The following is a 13,557-nucleotide window of genomic DNA, read 5'->3' on the forward strand; positions in this document are numbered from 1 at the left end:
GGGATATGAGTTTTGCACATGGGACCAGCCCCGCCCCTGCCTCTGAAAGCCAACAGAGCTCTTGGGTCTCGTACCCCCACTCTTGTTATGCCCAGAGGAACCACCGACTCCTCTAACCCCAACTAACAAAAAGGCTTTCTCTTGTAGGAGCGCTGTGTCACGGGCAAAACCTCCATAAATGGCGGTGACTTGTGTTATCTAGGCTTTTGCGAAGAAACTAGGAGCTGAAAGGGGAGAAAAAAGAGACACAATTTGAGCTTCACCTGTCAGGCAGCTATCAGGCGGGGAAGAACGTCCAGCATCCGCAGACCCTCAGGTGGTGGAGTTCACGGAGAGGTGACTAATTTCTTACTGCTCGGCCAGAGTATACGGGGCAGTTGCTCTGAGCGTGGATGAGGGTTGGAAGGCCCCTCTCTTGCCCTTTTTTGTTTGTGATGGAGGAGGGTGAGGAACGCTGCATGGACGACCGTTGGGTACAGTGAGTCCTTCTGAGCTACCTGAGGGAAAGGCCTGTAACACACCCATGAGCAAGGGTGGGAACAACCTCCTCCCGCCCCACCCCCCATTCCAGGGGACTCGAGCTCCCAGGTCGGCGAAGATACTGTAGTGAGTTAGAAGGCTCCAGGGAGAGCGCCACGGGAGGTGCAGCAGGCACGCACCATACACCGTTTGGCCCTTTTCCAAAACTGTGGGGTCTGCGGTGGCGGGAAAAGCACCACCCAGCCTCAACATGTCACCTCGCGGAGGAGGAGCCAGGTGGGTAGGCGCCCCTCCAGGAAGGGCTGCCGCGTCCGGGCTTCGGGGCTTCCCCGAGGGGAGAGCGGAACACTAGGACCAGGCCCGCGGGGTCCGCTGCCCTGGGGCTCTGGGGGTGAGAAGCCGCGCCCGGGCCAATTTCGGGTTCCCGAGGGTGGGGGAGTCAGTGCCCGGCAGCGGGCGGGCAGTCAGCCGCCCGGACCGTCGCCTCCCACCCCGCCCCCCGGCTTCCTGCGGAGGCCGCGGCCGCCATGTTGTTGTGGGGCTGAGGCGGCGCCGCGGAGCCCGAGCAGCCGTGACAGGCTGCGCAACAGGTTCGTTGGCGGCAGCCTGACTACGAAGCGGCCGCGGCGGCGGCGGCTGCTGGGCAGGGTCTCCCGGCGTCCGCCCGCGCCCGCGCCGCTGGTGCCGAGGGGCGCGGGACCGCGCTGTGACGTGCGGGAGGCGCGGTGGCGCGCCAGGTGGGTGAAGCTGCTGCCGGGCCTGCCGCAGGGCGCGGGGCAGGTGCGGACGCCACCGCGTCCGCCGCGGGGAGGCTCGCGGGCCGGGCTGGGCGCCCCGCACGACGTGGACGGGCCCTCGGGAGCCCGGGCGGCCCCCGAGCTAGGCCCCTGGCGGGCTTGGCGGCGCCGGGCGGAAACCTCTGGCGCCGGGTTCCTGCCCCCGCGGCGGGGCCAGGGCGGACGACGAGGGGCCGGGGCCGGGCTGCCTCTTCTCCACGGCCGAGCTCCGGCCCCCGGCCGCGGCCTCTTCTGGCAGGTGCGGACGCCGCGGCGGGCCGAGGGCGGCGTAGCCCCCTCGCTTTCGGGGTGCGGGCAGAAGAGAGACAGCCCTGAGGGGCACCCGCATGCTTCCTCGGAGCCCCATTTTATTTTCACGGAGTTGGTTTTCCTTCCTGGTAAGGGTTGGTGCGGAATGTCAGGTGAGCCGCATCCTGGTGCGTCAAAGTAGCCCGAGTCACGAGAGGCCAGTGGGCGGATGCTCGGCGTCCACCGCTCACCTTAAACCAAAGTTGGGAAATGTTACAATTTGACTTTAGTGTTATTGACTTCCCAGGGTGTACAGGAAGCACGGAGAGATGTAATCTCTTGGACCAGAGTAAAGTTTATTGCTTTTATAATTTTTTTTAAAAGACGCCTGCATATGCATAGTGAATGGGTAAACCGAGGCTGAAACTGCAGATGGCCTTGCATTTTGTAGAAAGATGCTGTATTGGGATTTATTAATCCTGTGCTTTATCGTCGAATGATTGCTGAGGGCAAGTATGCTTCATTTGAAACTTGTATTGTTTAGGAATTAGGAATATTTTTGATGGAGCCAACCGCTTTGTGATAGGAATTAAGGTTAACACAAAAATGTTTGCTTTACTAAATGCTCTAGTTTTTTACTAGTGTTTACTTGCTTAACCAGAAATAGGCAAGGTGTGCCTTGAAATTTTATGTTGTCCCAGTCAGCTTAATTTAGGTAGCCTAGACTCTGTAGGTTAAGCCTCTTAAGCCTCTTAAGAAAATTAATTGCCTCTCTCCCTGTGCTTGTTTGCTATGTTGTTAATCAGTGGTAAAACCTAAACGCAATCTAGAAACATAAAGTAGAACCTTTACATAAATTAATAATGACGTCCCTCAAAATTTAAAGATAGTAGCAGTTCTGATGTGCTAAGTTTCTTTGGCTGTGCCTACGATTTTCTTGTCATTTCTTTATTTCCCCCAGCTTTACTGAGATATGATTGACATATATCCTTTATTATTTCAAAAGTATGTAAGGTGCAAGTTGTTTTTAAAAGCTTCGTTTAAGGACAAACAGAATTTTGTGTTTTTTTTAGAGGACATGGAAAAAATGTGCATGGCTGCTGTTTTAGTGTAGTATTAATGAGCCTCAGAAGAGGTTGCATTTTATACTTTAATGCATGTAATTGTTCCTTTTGTTTACCTTTATAGCGAAAGGTAGAATTGTCTGAGAAAACTTGACCTGTACTGAATTATTGAGCAGGGAGGTACTATTGTTAGTTCAGCACATCTCAAGGATAAAATCCTGATCTCTCCTGAATATGAGGAAATGTGTTAGGCATGTGCTGGGATTGGAATTATGGTTTTAAAAATTTTTGTATTTTCACAGAATCAGAATAGTAAAAGGAACCTCTATACATCCGTCACCCAAACTCAGTAGCTTTCAAGATCTTCTTTACCCATTTCTTTCTTTCTTCCTTATCTTTATTTTTTAGTTTTTTCACTCTATATACTTATCATATCTCTTTTTTAAAATGGAAATTTTCTTACATAACCCTAAGATTTTTATTTTATTGTATCTTTAATACAGTTTCACAAATTTCTTTCTAGTAAGACAAAAAGACCATTATTGGCCATCTCCCTTTTCAGCTTCTTTCCTCAGTATTAAAATGTATTTACCATTCTTGTCATTTATTGAGTACTTACTGCCTGCCAGGCCCTGTGCTGTGCCCTATGAGTAGTTCTTTCCCTCCCATCAAATAGATAAATGAAATGTTAATCTGAAGGTTAACTGACTACTCTAGGTTAACTGAGCTGCTCTAGGTCACTGAGCTAGTAAGTACAGGAGCCAGGTTGCAAACCAGGATCCTTCTAACTTCAGCACCTGTTCCCTTATCTGGTACACTCATCTTGGTTCAGAAATTAAAACAAAAACAAAAGGTTATTTGGGCATTCAATAAATATTTGTTGAATAGATGAATGAAAGTACATATTATTCCATCGATAAGTAACTAGCATTTTTATATACTATATTTACTTGTAAAGCATTTATATTAACAAGTTCCAGGAATGATTCAAAATAAACTAATTACATTTCTCAAAATGGGGTATTTTATTACCATACAACAGTGCATTTTCTTGTTTTTCTTTTTTATATTCTGATCTTTTCAATACCTTATTTATGGAAAAATGTATGGAATAACTATTTATGAAGAAAAGCTTAAAAAAGGCAGATTTTTTTGTGTGTTAATTGTTAAAGGTGGATTCCAAGTATGAAGTAGAAAAATCATGTTTAGGATTAGTTCTGTAAAAGAATAGTTCTAAAGATGAAGATGCATCAGAAACGCTGTATCTTTTACTTGAGTTCATTCCTGACTTTTTGTCATCCTTTAACTACAGAGCACAGCGACTAATGTTAGAGTCCTATTGAGTAAGAGTGTGCATATAGGTATTGCTGAGAAGGAGGAACTGAACGGGCCTTAAAGGATCTGAAGGCAGAGAGGAAGTGGGGGAGGGGGGAGGAAACAGCAGAAATAGAAGTAGGGCAGTGAATACATCAAGAGATAATGTATTTTTACAACTCTAAGAGGGCAGCATATTTCATTTGCAAATGTATTATTTTGAGAGATTCACTTAAAAATTAATTTCACAGCTATATCAGGACACTGAATGATTGATTTATTTGTGAAGCTGTTTAGCAGTGATTATGGTAGACATTTAGGGATCTAATACCAGATGGCAGACATTTAACTTGTTTTACTTAAGCAACAGTTTCATGTTTTCTAGATCCTTTTCTTCACTAATACATATTCATGTTATGTGTTTCAATGAAAATTTTATTTATTTTTATCTTAACTGTGGTAGATAAGAGTACAGGCTTTCAAGTTAAGCCTCCTGCTCCCAGCTCCAACACTAAATAGCAACCTTGAGCAACTTATTTTAATTTTCTAAGCTTCTGTTTCCTTATCTGTAAAATGGGGGAAGTAACATTACCAACTCATAGTGCTGTTGTATATAATATAAAGTGCTTAGCACAGTGACTTCTGCTCAGTATAAGTGCTTAATAAATGTTACCTGTTATTATTCCAACTTATGTCGATGAGAAATTTCAAAACTAAACTTAGTCTCCTTTTTATTTTTTATTTATTAAAAAATTTTTTTAACCTAGTAACTGGAAAAGAAATTAGCCTTTTAGGCCTTAATTTTTTTTTTAACATCTTTATTGGAGTATAATTGCTTTACAATGGTGTGTTAGTTTCTGCTTTATAACAAAGTGAATCAGCTATACATATACATATATCCCCATATCTCCTCCCTCTTGCGTCTCCCTCCCACCCTCCCTATCCTAACCCCCTAGGTGGTCACAAAGCACTGAGCTGATCTCCCTGTGCTATGTGGCTGCTTCCCACTAGCTATCTATTTTACATTTGGTAGTGTATATAGTGTATATATGTCCATGCCACTCTCTCACTTTGTCCCAGCTTCCCCTTCCCCTTCCCCGTGTCCTCAAGTCCATTCTCTATGTCTGCGTCTTTATTCCTGTTCTGCCCCTAGGTTCTTCAGAACCATTTTTTTGTTTGTTTGTTTTTAGATTCCATATATTTGTGTTAGCATAGGGTATTTGTTTTTCTCTTTCTGACTTACTTCACTCTGTATGACAGACTTTAGGTCCATCCACCTCATTACAAATAGCTCAATTTCATTTCTTTTTATGGCTGAGTAATATTCCATTGTATATATGTGCCACATCTTTATCCATTCATCTGTGGATGGACACTTAGGTTGCTTCCATGTCCTGGCTATTGTAAATAGAGCTGCAATGAACATTGTGGTACATGACTCTTTTTGAATTATGGTTTTCTCAGGGTATATGCCCAGTAGTGGGATTGCTGGGTCGTATGGTAGTTCTATTTTTAGTCTTTTAAGGAATCTCCATACTGTTCTCCATAGTGGCTGTATCAATTTACATTCCCACCAACAGTGCAAGATGGTTCCCTTTTCTCCACACCCTCTCCAGTATTTATTGTTTGTAGATTTTTTGATGATGATTAGCCCTTAATTTTTTTTTTTTTTTTTTTTTTTTGTGGTATACGGGCCTCTCCTCTCACTGTTGTGGCCTCTCCCGTTGCGGAGCACAGGCTCTGGACGCGCAGGCTCAGCGGCCATGGCTCACGGGCCCAGCCGCTCCGCGGCGTGTGGGATCTTCCCAGACCGGGGCACAAACCCGTGTCCCCTGCATCGGCAGGCAGACTCTCAACCATTGCGCCACCAGGGAAGCCCTAGCCCTTAATTTTTAATCTTACCATTCCTAAAAGAAGGCTGGAAAATAGAGTAGAATTTAGCCACAATCCCATCTCCCAACAAAGAATCTGCCCTTTTAGTCCCCTTAATTTGGGGCAGTGGGGAGATGGGGAAACATAGCCTGAAAGAAGAAAATGTTGTATATCTGCAAAAGAAACAACAGCTTTGGATTATTACTTCAAAGTCTTTGAATCCATATGCTTAAATAACTTCTACTTTTCAGTGTGAGGAGTGCTTGGCTAGTGTGAGGTTGATAATGGGAAAGAATGATCAAGGACGGTGGCAGTGTGAAACTGCAGAGCCCATACAGATAAGGACCCAGCAGGGTTTGCTCCGACAGTTAGGAGGACACTGATAACTGTTGCTTTATCGTTTTATTTTTGCTTAAAATATGTATTTGGACACTTTCTTCACCCCCTCACCCCTCCTCCTTCACACTTAAGAATGACTGCTTTTTATAAAGCAGAAACTAACACACCATTGTAAAGCAATTATACCCCAATAAAGATGTTAAAAAAAAAAGAATGACTGCTTAAATATAAGAATTAAGTAGGTCAAGTTAATAATTTCTCAATTTATGTAACATTAGGTGACTTTAATTTTAGTAAGTATGAGATACTTTTTGGTGAATATAAGTGAGAACTTCAGGATTAGTGAAGTTTGCTGAGAATGATGCAGGCTGGGAACACTTGTGTAGCATTCATTCTCTGACTTTGTGGTAAGCCCTAAAAACCGGAATTGTAGAGGAGAAGCCATGGTTAAGACTTGAGATTTAATTTCCCTTACTCTATTCACCTCACGAGAAACATTTTAGGCTTTCCCTCTGCTAAAGTTCCAGTGAAATGCTTAGACAACCTGTATTGGAAGGCTTTCCCTCACCACCTCTCCTTTCTTTTGGTGTCTGGTCTTCATTCCATGATTCTGATTGGAGTTTTTGCCGCCTTCTTCCAGCATACTAGCTCCTACCTCCAGGATCCAGGGTTCCACTGGGTCCTAGAAAGCTAAGTCACTTGGATGATGGAGATGGAAAGAGCCATTTAGGTTAGAGACAGATAACCCAAAACTTTCTGAACCTACTTTCCAATACCTGGGTTTTATAGTCTTCATAACCTGGTGGTAATCCCATTTTGAAAAAGTACATGCAGCAGCTCTCTCTTAAATCCATCTTTGCTATTGCTTTCCTCATTAAGTTGACTTTACCCCATCTTTGTCTTTCCAGGGGCTTCAATGAAAAAAAAATCCCCTCTTGCCACCTTTTCTGCCACCTGCTTTAACTTTCTTTTCTTTTTTCTCAAACACTGTCTTTCCTCTTTAAAAAGTTAAACCCAATAGAAATCACTTGTAATTCTTGGTATTGAATTAATTCTTTTAGCAAATAATGAGTGTCTACATGCCAGGAACTGGCCCAACCACTGAGAATATAAACAGTGAAAAAAATACACAAAAACCTTGGCCCTTGTGCTACTTTTATTCAAGAAGGGGGAGCAGGGCTTCCCTGGTGACGCAGTCGTTGAGAGTCCGCCTGCTGATGCAGGGGACACAGGTTCGTGCCCCGGTCCGGGAAGATCCCACATGCCACGGAGCGGCTGGGCCCGTGAGCCATAGCCGCTGAGCCTGTGCGTCCGGAGCCTGTGCTCCACAACGGGAGAGGCCACAACAGTGAGAGGCCCGCGTACCGCAAAAAAAAAAAAGGGGGGGGAGCAGAGACAAAATGTCTAGGAGTTAGAATTTGTTAAGTGCCATGGAGAAAAGTAAGGTAGGAAATGAGGCTAGGGAATGTGTGGGTAGGTGGGTGAGGGTAAATCGAGAGAAGTAAATTGGCCTCATTCAAAATTATTAAGGAATTCAAGATTGGGGAAGGATTATTGTACACATTTTATGAGTAAATTTAATAGTATTTCAGGTCATTGTATTTAACAGAAATGTTTATCATTTACTGTTTGGTTTGGACCCAGCAGATCTCTTAATATTTCTATTTTCTAGTAACTTAAGCCAGAAAACAAAAAACAAAAAACCTCAGGCACAACATGAGCCTAGAGCAGAGATTTATCAAATAGTTTAGAATAGATACCTTAATTTGGTTTTTTCTAAAAGTGCTATGTTGTGTTTGTTTTAAAATTCTATAGACTTTTTGTTTGTACCATTTTTATTGTGATGAGTAATATCATGTTCCTTGTGTAAAACTGGAAAGCTACAGGGAAGTTGAAAGAAGAAAATAATAGTCCGTAATTCATATTACCCGGAGAAATGTTCAGTGTTAATATTTTAGTAGATCTCCTTCTAGAAATTTTTCTTTGGGAAAAATGGAATTATATACTCTGCTTATATAATCTGCTTTTTAGCTTACTAGCATTTATCAAAAACCATGGTTCTACTTTATTATATATTTATCTACAATATAATTTTTATTGGCTTGCTACTACGGTATGTTAATAATGTCTAGTATTTATTGTGCATTTACTATATCCTGGTTATCAATACTTTTGAGACACTTTACATATTTTTGCTCATTTAGTCTTCAGACTCTCTATAAGACCTGTTCTTTTATTACTTATTTTACAGCTGAGAAAATTGAGCAAGGACAGGTTTAGTAATTTTCCCAAGATCCCATAGCCAATAAGTGGCAGCCATAGGTTATGAACTTAGTCTGACTGTATATACTGTGCTCATATCATTGTCTCATATTGGTTCTCTAACATTAAGGTAGTTTATAGTTTTTTTGTTGTTGATATTTTAAATTGTGCCACAGTTAACATCCTTGTAACCATATCTGTGTTTATGTCTATGATTATTTCCTTAGAATAAATTTCTAGTAGTTGCAGTGGTATTGGATCAAAAGGTATGGACACTTCCTAAGGCCCATGTAAATGTATTGCCAAGTTGTCTTCTAGAAAAACTTGTCAGTACCAAAGTGTTCTCTTACCAGATGTAATCAGTCCTATTCCCCACATCCTCAGAAACACTGGCTTTTTTTTCTTTAATCTAATAATTTGATAAAAACCCTTGTTTTAATTTTTCTTTCTCTGAATATTAATAATATTATACTTAAATTTTTTTTTCTTTGAGAAATATTTGTCTTTTTCTCACTTCATTGACATGTTCATCTCTTGATTATTTCTAAGAATTCTTTATATATTAAGAATGTTAACTCTTGCTTATAGGTGTAAATTTTTTTCCAAGTTTGTTTCTTAGTTTTGTAAATTGATTCTTATCAATGATAATGATAATAGCTAACATTTATGTTGTAATCCCCATGTGTAGCACTATTCTAATTCGTTATATTTATTAACTCATTTAATTTTTACGACACCCCTGTGATGTAGGTGCTATTATTAGCTCCATTTACAAACCTCTGACATTATGTTTTAAATTTTCAGACAGTTTTTTCTTCTGTGTCCTTGACCATTTCTGTTCCCAATTCCTAAAAATCTGTTTTCCTAGCCTACTGCGTGATACCTATTGTTTAGTTCTTCATTACTGAGTTTAGGATTCATTTCCTCTGGGATTACTCATCTAACAACTTTCTAGTCTTAAGGCAAAGTTAGGTGCCCATCTTCTGTCTTTTCTTTATACCTATAGCACTTACATGCAATACTCAGTTTTCGTCTTATTCCTCTTGTGTATTCCCTGCGCTTACACATCTTATTATACAGGTGCTATACCTCTGATGACTCCGTAAAGATTTGTTGATTTGAATTAAAGGTGCTCATGATGATGTTGGTGATATCAAGAAGGAAATCAACCTTCCCAATATGTAAAATAGAGAAACTTACACTGAGGAACTAACCTTGGAACTGCGCTTTGAAGGCCCGTGGGGAAGGAGGGAGAGAGGGAGGGCCCAGAGACTAAAACCGAGTGAAAACAGATGTGGAAATTCCCCATTCGGAGAACCGCAAGTTATTTAGAGTGATTTTGAGGATTATCAACCTTGCCTCTGGGAAAGCCTGATGAAATAAGTTCTTCTTTCACCCAGCATACCTGGTCTAGTGTTCAGGATAGTTAAATCTTCCTTCTAGATTTCTTCTGCTGTGAAAGTGTTCAGTTTCTCTTCTGACTTCCCCCGTTTTTCAGTGTGAGGGGACAGGGGAAGTTGGAGGGTCCTGGTGTAAACTTGGTAAGATCTTGAAATGCCCAGGGAAGTTTGGTGACTTGGTGGGGTAGGCCCACTGGCAGCCTTTGCCTGAAGTAGAAGCCTTGGGCTTGGGAAGAGAAGGAACCATGCAGCTTTTGTCCGTGGAGACTTGGGTTCCTGCACACCTTTCCCTGGCTGTCAGCACACTGGATAAGATCTCAACTCCTTTTTTCTCCAGGGTTCATTACGTTTCTGTTCTTCTAGCTTTGATAAGAGACTAAGGGACATTCTGTTGTTCCACTAGCCTAATCTTGAGGTATACTGACTGCTGATCTAGAAGAATAAAAAGTGAGCACTTTATATATTAACAACGTAATTTATTTGTCATTTAATTTGATATTTTTTCAAATTCCTTTCCTCTTTATGTCTCATCATGTAACTGAAACTTTTTTTCATTATGAAAATAATGCATGCTGATTGAAGAAACTTTGTAAAATAGAGGGAGAAAAAGTAGGAGAAAAAAGTTATTCCAAGTCCAACAACCAATGACAACCATATTTTGGTGTCTCCCATCCACCCTCTCTTTTCTCTTTGTTTTTGCATATATATTTTTGTACATGTTTTACAATACAACACTGTAGTTAGGAACATGGCTTGTGCTGTCTGGGGTTTTAGTTCCAACTTAGCCTTTCATTAGCTTTGTGAGTGTAACAGTCTCACTAAGCCTCAGTTTTCTTTTCTTTAAAAAGTGGAGATTTCCTAATAATATTTATCCCTAGAGTTGTTATGAGGATGAAGAGATAATGTATGTTTAGTGTGACCATCTCATAATGACTTTTCAATAAATGTAACAATAATAATCGGACCTGTCTTTTGGTTAGGTCAGCTGGGGCTACTCTGGGCTGTGGTTGCAGGGAGGGGGGTGAGTCAGGGGTACTGTACCTTTCTTTTCTGAAATAATTAAATTTTAACTTCAAACTATTTTTTTTAATATTCTCAAGGGGCCTATGGAAATGTTTACACTGAGACCTCCTTTAAAGTGTGATTTATCTTGGGCTAGCCTCACAGTGGGTGAGTGGTCCTGGGCCTCAGACTTCTAGGATGGCCCTGATAGTGAGGATATCAGTGATAATGAGATAACAGTGACAACAAGTAAAGACCTGAGTGTCAGGCTTGGTATTTGGTAAGTATTCAGTGATCGTTAGCCGCTGTTATTTTTAATAATGATAAATACACATTTATAGTATATCATAGGTTATAAGAGCATAACCAGTTTCCAGGTTATTATATGGTCTAGCTGAAATTGTTTATTAAAAAGTAGGTTATTGAGATATAATTTACATATCATTATGAATTTAAGTGGCACCATAATACTTGGCTCAGTGTGTCCTCCTATTATTGGATGCTTATATTATTTCCAATTTTTTTGTGTAGTAACTAATAATAACTGCAGTGAATATCATTGTAAGTAAAGTCTTTCCCACATTTATTATTATTTGCTTATGACAGATTTCCAGAAATGAAATTATTGACTTACAGGATAAGAACGTTGTTAGGATTCTTGCTGTATATTTTCACACTGCCTTCTGAAGAGCTCTACCAGTTTGCACCCCCATGAGTATGTCTGTAGTACTCATCTCTTCTCATGTTTGCTAGCCCTGACTACTGTCTAGTGTCTGTTGTTGTGGGGTTTTTTTAATAAGTTTATAAGGAGAAACAAAAGAGAACTTCATTTGTATTTTCTTGATTATTAGTGATGTTAACATTTATTAGCCAGTTTTATTTCCTCTTTGGAAAATTGTCTGTTTATTTGTTTTCATTATTTTAGTAGTTCTCTGTATATTAAAAATAATGGCTGTCATATTTGTTGTGATTTTTTTCCAATTGTATATCTTTTAATTTTTTTTCAACAGAAGTTTAAAATACTTATATAAATGAATTTTTACTATTTCCTTTGTGTTTTCTTGCATGGCTTCAAAACTTAGAAAGTTATCTTTATTTCAGAGAGGTGATATTTTACTTGAAGGTGAAGAATCTACCTGAATTTTTTCCCTCTGTACTTCTCATTCAAGTAAATAATTTTGCTTTAATATTTAGTCCTGATAGAAGAGAATAGACCAAATAACCAGCACCCCCAGCCCTCCCCTTACAGCAATGCAGGCTGAGTCACAAGCTATTCTTAGATGTTTTTTCCCCCTTCGTGTGGGTGAATTGTCTTGTTCAGTGTTGTTGACTAATTCTTCTAAAATTGGTTTAATTTAAATCTTTGATATTATTGGAGCGCTAGCTACTTCAGTATTAGTTTACCATTCCAGTTCTTTTTTTGCCCCGTTTATTGGTTGATTCTTTGTGGGCTAAACTTAACATTTAAAAGTCCAAACTTACAATTTATATTCAGACATCTTAAACTGAAGATGCTAAGTTGAAGAACTAGAACTAAGAACTAAGTTTGTATAGAACAATTCTCTTTTTGAAGTTTTTGAGTCTCAACATGCTTTGTGTATTTGGGGCCCTAAGCCTCTCGGTAGAAATAGTGGTCACCTTTTATTCAAATATAATCAATATTTGTAAGAAAAACATGTCCTTTTTATTAGTAATTGGTACAACTGTGGTTTGTTATACCAGTTCAGCGAAATCAAGCCAACTACAGTAGATCCCCCACATACGAATGAACTCCGTTCTGAGAGCGTGTTCGTAAGTCCAATATGTTCCTAAGTCCAACAAAATTAGCCTAGGTACCAAACTAACACATTGGCTATATAGTACTGTACTGTAATAGGTTTATAATACTTTTCACACAAACAATACATAAAAAACAAACAAAATAAAGAAACATGTTTAATATTACAGTACAGTACCTTGACAAATACAGTAGGACAATACAACAGCTGGCATACAGGGGCTGGCATCAAGTGAACAGGCAAGGAGAGTTACTGACTGGAGGAGGGAGAGGAGGTGGGAGATGGTAGAGCTGAAGGATCATCAGCAATAGGAGAAGGAGGGCAAGTTGCAATTTCACCCATGCCTGAAGTTGATGGCACAGGTTCTGGTTCCTTGCTGGATTCAGTTCTGTCTACCCTCGTGAAAAAAACGATCCAGTGATGTTTGGGTAGTAGCTCTTTTTTTCTCGTCATAGATGACACGGTAGCACTGGATCGCATTCTGAACTGCTGCTGCAACCTTCATGTATGATTCTACGTTCAGGTCCTGTGCATCAAAAACTAACTGCCTCCTCAAATAAAGAAAATCCCCTTGCCACTTCCTGTGTCATGAATCTCTTCGGTTCTTCAGTCACTACTTCTTCCTCTTGTCGCTCCACTCTCTCAATTATTTTCACTTCTGTTTCCATCGGTATCGCTTGGCGCTTCTTAGCAGTACCAGCTACGTCAGTGCTGCTTTTACGCTTTCTTCCGGACATGGTGGGCTTGAAATAAAGATACTGTACTAGTGAACTCTATACAGTACTGTACAGTAGAGTACACAAAAGCACAACCACTTGTAGAGGATGCACGCACGTGACAGTGTACACCCGGCATGTGAACTAACGTGATTGGACATGCGAACACATGTTCATATCTGAAAGTTTGCAACTTGAAGGTTCATATGTAGGGGACTGACTGTATTATAGTTGAAAATCATGTTGAAATAATAGTAGTAATAGCCATCATTTATGATCGCCTTGTGTGTGCCAGTTGCTTTACA

The 13,557-nt window shown here is 40.7% G+C and overlaps 1 protein-coding gene across 8 annotated transcripts in view; it reads left to right on the forward strand.

Annotated features, from left to right (window-relative positions):
• The first annotated feature begins 598 nt into the window (after positions 1 to 598).
• Positions 599 to 13,557, forward strand: part of ITSN2 (intersectin 2) — a 162,287-nt gene continuing 149,328 nt past the window's right edge. For 2 of the 8 annotated variants that reach the window (XM_060027009.1, XM_060027016.1), the window contains exon 1: positions 1,023 to 1,217. The gene's annotated coding sequence lies outside the window, so the exon portion shown is untranslated. Of the gene's footprint in view, positions 757 to 817; positions 872 to 1,022; positions 1,218 to 1,241; positions 1,655 to 13,557 lie in introns of those variants that run through there. The other 6 variants (XM_060027011.1, XM_060027010.1, XM_060027020.1 and 3 more) reach the window with 6 other exon arrangements.

This window comes from Delphinus delphis, chromosome 12 (genome assembly GCF_949987515.2).
Source record: "Delphinus delphis chromosome 12, mDelDel1.2, whole genome shotgun sequence".
Lineage (NCBI taxonomy): Eukaryota > Metazoa > Chordata > Mammalia > Artiodactyla > Delphinidae > Delphinus > Delphinus delphis.